This window comes from Triplophysa rosa, linkage group LG6 (assembly GCF_024868665.1).
Source record: "Triplophysa rosa linkage group LG6, Trosa_1v2, whole genome shotgun sequence".
Taxonomy (NCBI): Eukaryota; Metazoa; Chordata; class Actinopteri; order Cypriniformes; family Nemacheilidae; genus Triplophysa; species Triplophysa rosa.
The window spans coordinates 6715309-6727728 of record NC_079895.1 but is presented as its reverse complement, the minus strand read 5'-3'; the positions used below and the strand labels follow the sequence as shown (position 1 = coordinate 6727728).

Sequence of the window (12420 nt, the reverse complement as noted above, 5' to 3'; positions counted from 1 at the left end):
ACAGCCATATACAGTACATTCAGATGGACATCTTTGGCCGGGGTATCGTGTTTTGCACAAATATCTGACCCTCCCACCACCAGTGTTGTGTATCTACTGAAGTGATTGTCAACGTCACGTTTTGCTGGATGTCTGCCGTCTGAGGCCAAATGACAATGACAGCAGCCTTGACAGGGAGAGCAAATGATGAGAGGAGTAATGTGGAAAGTATTCGGGCAGGGCTCGGGCGAGGTTGCCCCTTCAAGGGAGGCGTGTCTCCGTAACAGCAGATTTGTCGCTGACTTCTAAGTAATTGCTGTGAGGGAGTAAAACTTTTGGCCCTGTGTGATAGTTTTGGTAAAGTAGAGTTAATTATTGGCTCGCTCAAAAGTTGTGGGTTTAGTTTACCTCCTTGTGGTTTGGCAGCTATAATAGATGAAGTGAGAGTTTTTGTCCGGTTGATGATAGATGTTCAATCTAATTTCTGATAACCCTTTTAAGTGATCGGTTAACCTGAATTAAAGCGATTGTGGTTATTTTGATGGTTGTTGTCTCTATTATAATGGTGGTATTGCAGAGCTTAATGCTGATGAACAATAGCTTGTGTATCCCATCAAAGCACAAATCATGCACTGACATGTTTGGCATGTTTGCGTCATACACTAATGCTTATCTAGACTTTATATGCAGTCGAGACGTTCAGTCTAGAAGAGTTGTTCAGCCTCTGTTTAAAGCACAACACTTTAAAGTATTTGTTTTGGCACCTACAAGAAAAGCACCAAGCCTCTAAACGGTGCCTATGAATTAGACTTCTGTTCTTCTTAATGTAAGCATTCTGCCTTGTGGCTGCTTTGTTAAATTAGTCAGGTACATACTGTGTAATAAAAGCCATTTCTGCCCACCCCCATAACACACGTATTGCGCTTTTCCACGACATAGTACTGCCACAGTACGGTGGGGTACAGCTCACTTTTGGGGGGTTTTCCACTGGGTACAGTACCATGCCTTATACTTTTTTTAGTACCATCTCGGTTGAGGTTCCAAGCGTACCGTACCGATACCAAAATGTGACGTGTTTACAAACAGATCACTGATTGGGCAGAGAGAATCATTACCATCGTCGTTGGATTTGTAACACAAGAATACGCATTTTAATACGTAATATTGGCATTTCGCTATATGCTTTGTGACTGTAATATAGAGATTGAGACTCTTAACGCAATGCTAAATGGAAGATTAGCTTACCCTCTTGTGCCGTCGAGCAAACCAAATGATCGTTGGTTGCTCTTTACTGTAAGATTTCCCAAACTCTCTGGTATTTTTAGCAGTATTTTGTTTCGCTCCCATCCGCCATCGATATGCTTACTCCTGTGTTGTGCGTTTGTTTGTGTCGCGTTTACGATGATGCTACGGCAGTAGAGGCAGCGCAACTATGACGATAAGTTTATAATCCCACCTGCTTTGCAGCGCTACTAAACTGCAGTGGAAAAGCAAACTGAGCCGAAGTGAAGTGAGTCGTACTAAACCTGACGGTACCATGCAGTGGAAAAGCGCCTATAGAAAAACACACAACATACAGTACTTTACATTAACTGTTGCTTTTTTTAAGATGCTGTGAGAAATTTCTGTGTCACCTCATGCACTAAGCAATTGTTAAATAATTTTGTTTTTCAAACAGGTAGTCATGCTCTAGACAAAACAGCATTAGCCTTAGTCAGCTAAGACACACAAAACAATGTGTTGAAAGCACAACAGTGGACTTATGGAGAGAATGGATTATAGTTGTCTCTGCATATTAAACTGGGACCAGATATTAAAGGGATAGTTTTCCCAGAAATGGACAATTTGTCATGATTTTCTCACCCTCTTGTAGTGCCCTGCGGTTTGACCAAAAATCTTTATCACCTTTTTTTTGTGGATTCGGCAGATTTCCCAGTTCGTCAAGTTTTTTCCCTGTTTTTAATGTGCAAAACAAATGTCCAAAATAGGAATAAAACAAGTATTGAATTGTGCTCATTAGGGATGTACTGTGAAGAAATTTCCCCACCATTTCTTTGAATAAAAAGTATTATTAACATTATATCTTATTAACAAAACAAATAGCATAATAAATGTACCCGCTAACACAAATAAACAAAAGACCTTTGGGTAAGGGTTTCCCCTTACTTTAAAATGGATGCTTAGTTTGTGTTTTATTATTATTTATAATGAAAACAACAATAAACATTGTTGCTTATGTCAAACATAAAGTTTAACTAACAAATGTTCTCTTGCGCTTCACATCGTCCTGTCGTTGATCGAGCTGTTTCACTGTTGTCACGTGACTCTCGTTACAGCTCTGTGCTGTAATATAAGGAGCCTGTAAGCTCGCGCTGTACAGACTAACACATGCGCCTGGCTATATAACAGACTTTATAAACTCGCATATGTATAGAGAAGACGAGTTTGACTTTCTAGCTGCGAAGCTGCGTATGTATAGAGAAGACGTGTGTGCCTGACTTTTTACCCGCGTGAATGCGTAATTGACATGCATGACTTTTCCGTTGCTTAATCGATCGTATCGGTCTGATGGTTTAAAAAAATTCCAACCATGTGCATAATTCAAACCGGTCTTCCGTTTAAACCGGTATTTATATCTTATTAACAAAACAAATAGCATAATAAATGTACCCGCTAACACAAATAAACAAAAGACCTTTGGGTAAGGGTTTCCCCTTACTTTAAAATGGATGCTTAGTTTGTGTTTTATTATTATTTATAATGAAAACAACAATAAACATTGTTGCTTATGTCAAACATAAAGTTTAACTAACAAATGTTCTCTTGCGCTTCACATCGTCCTGTCGTTGATCGAGCTGTTTCACTGTTGTCACGTGACTCTCGTTACAGCTCTGTGCTGTAATATAAGGAGCCTGTAAGCTCGCGCTGTACAGACTAACACATGCGCCTGGCTATATAACAGACTTTATAAACTCGCATATGTATAGAGAAGACGAGTTTGACTTTCTAGCTGCGAAGCTGCGTATGTATAGAGAAGACGTGTGTGCCTGACTTTTTACCCGCGTGAATGCGTAATTGACATGCATGACTTTTCCGTTGCTTAATCGATCGTATCGGTCTGATGGTTTAAAAAAATTCCAACCATGTGCATAATTCAAACCGGTCTTCCGTTTAAACCGGTACACCGCCCAGCACTTTACCCTCTAGTCATTTCAAACCTGTTTGATTTTCTTTCTTCTGCAGAACACAAAAGAAGATATTTTGAAGAATGTTGGTAACCAAACAATGGCGGTACCCATTCACTTCTATTGTACGGACACAAAACCAATGCAAGTCAATGGGTACTGCTGTTGTTTGGTTACCAACATTCCTCGAATTCTCTTCAGAAAGAAAGTCATACAGGTTTAAAATGACAAGAATAAATAAATAAATGATGACAGAATTTTCATTTTATGTGAATTTTCCCTTTAAGAATTGCGGGTCAATTGCCATGTAGGAAAAGACAACCTTGTATGTTTACCTGGCACGGGCTCATGTTTACAATATGTCCATGCGAGTTAAACATTTATTAGCAACATGAACAGCTGTAATAGAGAAAGTTGCTCATGTCATTTGAGTAAGGCTGAAAGTTTGGTAACCTCTCGTACTGTTTGTTAAGTGTGCACTGAAATTGGTGAAGTCATCCTGTATTTGGTAGGAGGCATGCATGACTTGAGCCCTTCAGCTCACGCAGAAATTCTGGAAATTCCAGCTGTTGGAGATGTTTAAATGAAGTGAAGTTCTGTGAAAGTGGTTTTACTTTTGATTATAAAAGTATTTTGTGTAGCAGCTAGTGGTGCAGTTTCACACTTCACCTTTAGCATTTGTTGCTGTTTTAATAACGTTTTACTGTAATCAATGCTGTTTAATTTGAATTCCTGTACATAGATAGACTGAGCAACACATTTTCTGATTTACTCTTTTTTTTTTTTAATACCCTATTATGTTCTGTCAATTCACATTATTCATGCTATTATTATTGACATTTGCATAATTCTTATTCCTCCATGCACCTTTCTCTACTTTTCTGTCTCATCTTCATCCCTCTATTCTCACTATATAAACGTGTGAATCTGTGTGATGTGCATGGAGCCAGGCTGGCAGTAGGGGAGCGCCATGATGATGTTGTCGCTGGGGTTGATGGGATACTAGAGTACACGAGGGTAGGGGACGTGATCGGTTGCAGTGAATGGCTGCTGTAGTCCATCTCTCTTAAGATACTATAGCTGCTGGAGGCTGATTTAACTGGCACCATTCCAACTTTTCCTCAATGTCCAGCTGTTGGCCATGCTTCTCCTTCTTTAACTACTTAAATATTTATTGCTGAAGTGACTTCTACCTTTTTGACATTTATGAGCTGTAGGTTTTTCCATTGTTCTTGCCATGACAGAGCAAATATTGTTTTTTTGCCTATCCCAAAAAGACCTTTGTTAGGTTTTCTTCATGGGGTCTTTGAAATTATATGAAGTATAAAATGCAAAAGTAAGATGAGCACCTGTGCCACATAATACTACAACAAAAGACAGAACAGAAATGGTCACTGCATGTTTCACGGTCTGAACATGAAGAGAGCATCCTGTGGTTTTGTGTATGGATATATCGTCTAGCCTAACTGAATTGTGGGTTTTTATGTAACCCTTCTCTCGGTCCTTGTGCTTTTGTTGGTCTTGTTGAATGAGCGGTTTCAGTCCTCTACAACATAATAATAGCATGTGCCTTTGTTTGTTTGCTGAAAACTAGACAAATCTAGGCAGGAACTTTGGATCTTGCTAAGACATGATCAGGTTTCATTATTCACTTATCTTAATTGTTACTAATAGTTCAAATCTTCAAGTTTCGCCTCTGTTTTTTTAAACAATGGGTTTTTTTTTTTTCTCCCTTATGACAAATGTGAACACATTATTGCTCAGATTAGTCATGAAAGGAGTGGGAATCACTGTTTTTAGAGATTTCAGGATATCTGGATTAAAGGTATAGTTCACCCAAAAATGAAAATTCTGTCATCATTTACTCACTTTCTTGTCAACGGTGAACAACCAAACAACAGCGGTACCCGGTTTTATGTCTAATAGAAGTGAATGGGTACCGCTGTCGTTCCATTACCAAAATTCTTCAAAATATCTTCTTTTGTGTTCTGCAGAAGAAACAAAAGTCATACAGGTTGTGTTGTCCTTAACACAATAGTTTTTTGAGTGTACAGAAAATATTTTCCAATTCTTTTCATTGCTTAACCGTAATATACATTTACATTTAGTCATTTAGCAGACTAAACGTCTACTAAACTAAACTAAACTAACGTACAAAGTAGGGGAAAAACAGTAGAAGCGATTTGTGCAACAAAAGAACAACAATGCATAGGTGCAGTACAACTGGTCTCAGTCATCCTATCACAGTGTACGAAGCTAAGAATTTTTATTTCTTTGGGGGGGGAATAGGAAAGTAGGAAAGAAGTAGAAGACTACAGAGGGTTCGGGCGGGTACATAAGTCTGAAGCACTTTAGCACTTCCAACGGGACTGACATTTGTATTTTTTATTTTTTTGCTATAAACATAGCCACAGTGAGTCTCTTTCTCTCCTTCTTTCTACTTCTGTATCTCTTTATTTTGTGCTTCTCTATTCTGCCATTGTGCTTCATCAATGCTCCCATTTATAAACAGGCATCTAATGAAGTCTGTTAGCACTAAGCGGCCACGCTAAACCTACCCGCACTCCTCCATTGGTTTGCAGTGGTCATTTATCTACAGTTCTTATCCATATAAGAGATAAAACTGGGATCACGGCATGTTGTATTGAAAATAACCCACATGACAACGAGACTGCCGTTGTGTTATCAGCTCATCCAGGCTTATGAAGGAAACAGAGCTGAACTTCACGCCCATACAGAGAGTTCAGTCTTCTGCACAGCCACACTGATTGTTGAGAATAACGTGTGTCTTTGTTCCTGATAGGCAGACCTCTTTCTGTCCGCCTTACTTCAACATGAGATAGAATGAGGTCGCAGAGGTGCTGACGTGGATGTGATGTTAGATGGGTGTCGAGACATGTTAATTCAGCTGCCCTTCAGAACCATGCGTAATCAAAATATTCGCCTGTTCGCTGTTCTGAGCTGTGTATAATGTTTATATTTTGTTGTTTTTCTCAGTCAAAGAGAAAAATGCAATATCTGGATGGATGCTTATTTACCCTTCTTCCCCATTTTAACATTTCTTTGTGACCTGTATGGACCACATACTAGCTAAGGCACAACCCCGGCAACTCCATGAGAGAAAGTTGCCTGTCAAACACAAACGCAGCACTCAGACGTCCTGCGCCGGTCAGCACCTGCTGTCGCTATAGCTGCATGTGTGCGTTTGATGAGAGGAAATGCTCTTTTAAGATATCGGCTGTACACTGTTGTTTTGTCTCCTTCAGGTTTCCGTTTTGCTGGCAAGGACTGTCCACATTCCTCGCTTGCCCCCGACGTCGACCCAAGACATTCTTGAGCATGTATTCTAAGCATTCTGAACATTTTCTTGAGTGTGAATGGGTGTGCCTATTATTGTGAGGAAGAGGAAATGCCCGGGTTGGTTGTTTTGGATTGACATGATATTCAGGACCACTCGATAGTACTCGACTTGTAATGGTGTTGCAAATTAGATAGATGTAACAGTCTACTTGTTCAGCATTCATTGTAAAACAAAGATTGATTTAATTCAGTATCATAGTAAATATGAGTGTTTATTGTGTAATATTCATAAGGAGCAATAGGAGATTTTAGCAGCATCTAGCTGTGAGATTGTGAATTGCAACCAACGGCTCTCTCCCCCTTCCTTTTTTATTTTTTTTGTTGTTTTTTTTTGTTTAATTTTTTTTTACGTTTTCGCTTCTTTGCCTTTCATGTCATGGGGTTTCTTTTGCATTTCATGTTCGAAAGCAAGTGTGCATGTTTTAAAGCGTCACTGGTATGCCCCTGATGTGAAGCCTCATGCGAAAGATAGGCAGCATGATAACCTTCCAAACCCATCTATTCTGAGGCAGCATCACATGTTTTCTTTGTGGAAATGGTAATCCCAGAATGCATTGCCACAACCCGTCCTTTTTACCTGGCATTTTGGATTTTCATATTTTGTTGATAGTAATACGCTTAAAAGCTTGTGTTGTCTTTTTAAATTAGAACTGCGTGTGGACAGTGCTGTGTGTTCTTATGTTAAAAGAGAATAACAGGGTTAGGATCAGGGCAGCAGAAATGATCCCTTTTGAATACATGTCATGCATGTTTAAATATGAATGCAGTTCAGCATCGGTCACACGGGTTATAGAAAGGACATCAGCATTTCGAAAGCTCTGTGTTGTTGGCAAATTTAATGAGTTTGTGTCTGTGCTAATATTGTTCTGTAGGTTTTTGAAGGATTGTGTTTTCTTGTGTACCTTCTGTGTCTGGTGTCAAACACTAAACAAGCCCTGTTAGGTCTTTATTTTGTTGCTATTATTTTAGTTTTCATCTACGCAAGCTTACGTTTAGGTCCTCGTGGTTTGTGCATGTTGTTTTGATAGTGTTCGTGCCTGGAGTAATCGGTCTCATGAGCTTTCAGAAGATCTTAACTGCTCCCTTGATGTGCTCTTATACTGTAAGTCTTCAGAATGCACTTTCACTTTGTCATGTTATCACAGCAGTTTATCAGTTTCTAGTGTTAGCCCACATTAATGATTTGGACCAGAACCGCTGAACAAGGATACGTTTTCGGAAAGTGTCTTGACAGTGACCCCAAAATATATTTTATTTAGTCTTTTAGCCAGAGGTCACTGTGGAAATAAACACACATTTATTCTAGGGATGCACGATAAATTATCGGCCATATCGGCATCGGCTGATAAATGGTCATTTTTTATGTTATCGGTATCAGCCGATAATAGAATTTAGGCCGATATATTATAGCCGATAAATCATAAATAATTTCCTCTGGTTACACTACTTCATCTGCATGCCGCTTACAGTTAAAATACAGTACAGTACTGTCTTTCTGTCGTGATCATTCACTTACAGATATGAGCAAAACATTGTTGATGTAGGTACAGTATGTAGATACTTTACAATAAGGTGCTATTAGTTAACATTAGTTAATGCATTAGCCAACATTAGCTAACAATGAACAATTTAATTTATCATTTATTAATCCTTATTAATCAATGTTAGTTCATGTCAATACAGTTATTCATGTGAGTTCATGGTGCGTTAACTAATGTTAACAGTGACAACGTTTGATTTTAGTAATGTATTAGTAAATGCTGAAATGAACATGAATTAATATTATTAAATAGGGATGTAACGATTCACCATGAGCCGGTTGAAAATCGGTTATAATGAGTGACGATTCAATTCGGTTGAGGCTTGAACTGAATCGCAATACATTCTTTGAACAGCAGGGGCCGCTATTTTCACTGCAAACCTAAACGTGGATGCTGATATTTCTTAAATGCAAAAAAATCCAAGAAAAGCACAGACAGTATTAGTTTGTTTATATTAAAGAGACTTTTTCTATTATTAATTTGTTATAAAATTGCAGTTTACTTTTGTTATTTGAAATAAAACAGTATTTTATTATGCAAAGAAACGTAAAGCATTTAAGAAATAATGCAAGGGAAGTTGTTCATTTCTAATTTGTTTCAACTCATTTTTTAAAAATAAATCGTGAGTAAATCGTGAATAAATCGCATCGTGCGATCAGAATCGTGAATCGCATCGCATCGTGAGCTGAGTGAATCGTTACATCCCTATTATTAAATGCTTTAGAAGTATTGTTCCTTGTTAGTTTATGTTAGCTAATGCATAAACTAATTGCTAACAAATAGCACCTTATTGTAAAGTGTTACCAATAAAGAATATACCAGAAAAGTTTGAAGGTTAAAGAATCGTTAACTAGTGTAAAGTTGGTACATGATTTTCAGGGGGGAAAAGAGAACTAATGGTTACTTTGTTTTTCTGCAGTGAATGTTATCAAATAAAAGCAGTTGTCCACTAGTCAATCTTAGATCAATATATCAGTTATCGGCTTCCAATGTTAAAGAATTATCGGTTATCATTATCGGCCAAAATGTACATATCGGTGCATCCCTAATTTATTCATACGCTCTGTGTGGTGTTGAACATGAAAAGTGAAGCGTAGTGTTTAACTGTTTCTTCATAAATAAGCATATACAGTATAGCCATTTAGTTTACATGCGTGTCCTGTATGATTACAAAATGTAAATGAAAACAGAACTGTTAAGTGTCGTATACTTAAAATCTGAAAAATATTATGATAGATAATAATTATAACAGGATTTATGAATTTGGATAGATTAGGATAGATATAAGATTTTTTGATTTTGCAAGAAACAGCCATATGTGTTCAGATTGATAGTATATTTACAGATTTATTTGCAGCATTTAACTTTCTTTAGCGATTAAGAAAGAATATGCGATCACTAAAATCAAACCTAGGAGCAAATATTACAAATAAAAAGTTTATTTCTGATTTCTGCAGTGTCCCTCTGAATCCCCCAATCTCACCCGAGTTACCAATGAGATGATGGCATGTTTTCCTCTTCAGAGAGCCATCATAAATGGAAACCAGAAAATAGCATTTAGAGGTGTTTTGTGTGGGATGTGCAGGCTTCTAATATCTGCTTTTAACAGAAGAAATTCAGAAGCAGAAAAGCATCCGTCGTTGCGAGTATGATAGTGTAAGTGCTTCTTTTGCTTGCTGCTGCGGTGCTGTACGTGTTTTTATTTACTCAGATTTAGTGTGGGTGTTGACTCTTTTCAGACGACACTTAACGCTCCTGTTGTCCCTCAGGCTGTCCTTGCTAGTGACTCAGAGAGCCACTTCACTGCTCAAGAACAGCTGTGCTGCAACATTAGTCTAATATTACAGCTGGTCTTGAATCTTTTCCCCCTTAAGCACTGACCTGAGACCAACTTATTTAATTAAAAGTCTTTGAACTCCTGATCCTCCCAAAATGCTGATCTATGGTCCAGGATTTGTTATGTTATCTTGATGTGGTTGCCGGTATGATGATAATAATACTAATAATGGCCCGGGATGTAGAGATCAGGCCTGTGTTGATACCGTGTGCCCATGTCTGGGCCTGTTCAGTTCAGTTCACAGTCACTCGTCCCAGCTGCTCCCTTTGACTCATGAAAAACCACAGGGAATGTTCACGAAGCTGGCAGCAACCGAGCACAGCTTTCTTGGAAGCACAACCAGATACAGGAATGTGTTCAGTAGTATTTCAATATGTGCACCTCAACCCTGTGCCCTGGATAATTCTTCTGATCCGGACAGGCCTAATGGGGACGCTGTACCGGTGAGGATCTGGGACACGCTTATTTTACCAGCTTCATTAATCTGGATGAGAACTTGCCAACAAGCGCCACCCAGAAGACGAAACTGGGGAACGTGCACACTTTTGTGAAACAGATCTTGTGTGTCTTGACAGATGCACACCTCCTCTTTCCTCATTTCCACGATTTGTTTGACCAGGTGTGACGGAACCTGTGCAGGCTAAACATGTTATTTAGTTTTCTATTGATTTGAGCTTAAAGCAGAGACAGAAACCATTGATCACTTTCTTGTGTATATCCCATCATATCTGATGCTGAAGGAAACTGAGGAAGAAGAGAAAAGAGAGGCGAAACAAAGCTCGCGAGTAGAACAAAAGTCCTTGGCTCTTTTCTTTGACTCGGGTAGAAAAGGTATATATAGCTGGAAAGGGTATGTTTAAATTTGGCATTCTGAAGAAGGAGATTGCTAGGGTGGTTTGGACAGCAGGCTGGGAGGGGGTGGGCTTATCATCTGTCTGTCTGTGGGGAGTGGGAGGTCGGTTGGTGGAAAAGTGGGCGTGGTTATGTTTTTCTACCTAGATGGATCAAACAGCAGTCGTTTTCTTTGAACGTTACCGTCCGGCAGAAAGACGCTCAGACTTCTCACTACCCACACACTACTAGTAAAAATTATCTTGCAGGTAAATAAAACAGACTGGTCTGGTAATCTTTGTTAAGAATTGCACAATAGTACATTTGAAATGGAATCGAAAGAGTTGTAATCTGATGTAAATGATGTACGTGATTCAAATTTTCAAATTAAAAACACATGAATCATCTTCTAAAGAAAGCATCTGTCTCAACTCGCAAGATCTGTTGTCTGAGAACTTTTACATCAGTGAAGAATTTACTTGGAGTTGTTTTCTTTGTGACAGCACATATGTGGAATATTTCATTCATATTGTTTCACCAAAATAAAATAAGAGGAACATATTCATGGTTGCACTGGACCTGTGCTGTTTGTCACAAACAATATATAATTTATAATAAATATAATGTGAAACAGTTTTATTGCCAGAAGGATTATTTATGGCTTGTAATGTTTTTCACTGTATCTGATAAATCATCCAAATTAAAAGTGCCTAAATATGTTTACCCCTATGTACCCAAAAAGCGAGACTACAAAGAAATCAGCTGCCCGGTGTCTCATGATATGACTTGCCAAAGAAGAAACCTTTATAACACCTCCTCAAAGGCATTTAATACTCTCCTCAGCTGATGGGATTTATCTCTATCTCAGTCCTCCGTTGGGTGTATCCTGCATAATTATGGTTGTTTTCTTTTTGGGTGAGAACAAAGGATCATGATTTGGTTATTTGGTTAAGTAAATTATTATATAGTATTAGGTAAATAAGTCCTCTTTCCTGTTATGCAGAGAGTAAGGGCAAATTAAATAAATAACTTAAAGCTTGTGTCTGTGCTACTTTAAACGCCACAAATTGTGTGAATTTACAACAGGACTGTTAAAGTAAATTGAATATTGGTTTTTGATTATATTTTTTAACTTCATGGAGAGTTTCCAAAAATTGCACCATTGTCTGACTTTGAAAAGTCAGGTGATGCGTTTGTGTTGATTATGGTGTTGGCAGGACGGCTCTCACTATACGTTCATTGAGCTGTCCTTCACCCCATGACAAGGAATGATGAGTGAAAGGTGGAGCTATGACATTACCCTTGGTTTGTGAAAGTCTTCACTGTGGTGGTTGGAATTTTAAATTAGATTTGTTTTGTTTTTTTCCTTGCAGGTAAGTATGTTTGGAAGAAGCAGATATCATTTCTTTTGAAAGGAACACTGAAAATTTTATTAAATCCTCAGAAATTAGAAAGTAAATAAGAAATTAGGCATTTACCCATAATCCTTTGCACTGCTCGTTCAGACTGGGGCTATGTTTGGAACAACATTTTTATTTACTTATTTCTGCAGTATGTGGTGTATGTAGTATTATGGAAAAGTCTTTATATGCACATAAGATATTTCAACAAATGCTTTTAAGATGTTTAAATCTGAATGTATCTTAGTTGGTTACCCATAATCCTTTGCACTGCTCATTCAGACTGG

At 38.2% G+C, this 12420-nt stretch overlaps 1 protein-coding gene and 1 non-coding gene across 2 annotated transcripts in view; one reads left to right on the top strand and one right to left on the bottom strand.

The window, feature by feature from the left end:
• Nucleotides 1–12420, top strand: part of clasp1a (cytoplasmic linker associated protein 1a) — a 61218-nt gene that overhangs the window by 4299 nt on the left and 44499 nt on the right. The window lies entirely within an intron of this gene.
• LOC130556220 (U4atac minor spliceosomal RNA) lies at nt 11877–12005 on the bottom strand. Its single transcript, XR_008963198.1, has one exon. It is a non-coding gene; the product is annotated as a U4atac minor spliceosomal RNA (small nuclear RNA).